The sequence below is a fragment of the Schistocerca americana genome, chromosome 7, assembly GCF_021461395.2.
Source record: "Schistocerca americana isolate TAMUIC-IGC-003095 chromosome 7, iqSchAmer2.1, whole genome shotgun sequence".
NCBI lineage: Eukaryota > Metazoa > Arthropoda > Insecta > Orthoptera > Acrididae > Schistocerca > Schistocerca americana.
In genome coordinates this window covers 409,849,951-409,851,003 of record NC_060125.1, presented here as the reverse complement: position 1 = coordinate 409,851,003, position 1,053 = coordinate 409,849,951, and the positions used below count along the sequence as shown (strand labels likewise).

General features: G+C 45.4%; 1 non-coding gene across 1 annotated transcript; it reads right to left on the bottom strand.

Annotated features, from left to right (window-relative positions):
• Positions 1-313: 313 nt before the first annotated feature.
• Positions 314-388, bottom strand: Trnat-ugu. Its single transcript has one exon. It is a non-coding gene; the product is annotated as a tRNA-Thr (tRNA).
• Positions 389-1,053: the final 665 nt, after the last annotated feature.

Here is a 1,053-nt window from a genome sequence, read left to right as displayed (position 1 = left end):
TACTGCGAGAAAGAAAGTGTCGTGCCGTGATGATGCACAGTTTTATTTTCTTCCTCGCCGTTTGAAGCTACGATAGCAGGGCGTTTAGGCCACTAGATAAACTGTTACTTACATGTACATTATATTTTAAAGAAACAGTGTGTACGCGACAGTATGCTGTTTTATGAACATGGTATCTGTTCTTTCGGACATGTCCGAATGAGCAGATCCCATCGGTGACCATGCAACTCTCTAGAACGAAATGATAATTGAATCAAGACCCTAAGCTGTCTACAGGCGTTGATACACCTCAACGGGCACAGTTGAAAATGTGTGCCCCGACCGGGACTCGAACCCGGGATCTCCTGCTTACAAGGCAGACACTCTATCCATCTGAGCCACCGAAGGCACAGAGGACGTGTCAGAAAGAACAGATACCATGTTCATATAGTTAAGGCTAACAGGCCATTGACAGGCCATTGACCTTCTTCTTCTGTGCGGATGCACACGCATTGCCGAACACCTACGGGACTCGGTAAGATTGTCTGCCGCGAATGTAATGTGTGAACATTTAGTTGGGGATGTGGTTCTCACGGGGCGCGTGCAAGTGATAAATCCATGCAGTCGCGCTATCCTCTGTGCCCTCGGTGGCTAAGGTGGATAGACCCTCTGCCATGTAACAGGAGATCCTGGGTTCGAGTCCCTTTCGGGGCACACATTTTCAACTGTCCCCGTTGATGTATATCAACTCCTGTCGACAGCTTAGGGTTTTTATTTAATTATCATTTCATTGTATGCTGTTTTGTTTTCTTCCTCGCCGTCGGCTTCAACAAAGTACAGTAAAGATGTGTTTACGGCTTATCAACTTATGATTAGAAAACTACTACGGAATCTGAACAGTCCGGAGCTTTGTAATCCTTCGGGTTCGCATGTTAAAACTATGGGAAATACTGTCATTGGCGCTACTACCCTCACAGATCAGGTAGCTCGAGGTCTCTGTCATACCCCATATAGCAATGATCCCAACCGATTTATCCATTTGTTTTAATTGACTTTTATTTCTAGTCAAGGTTT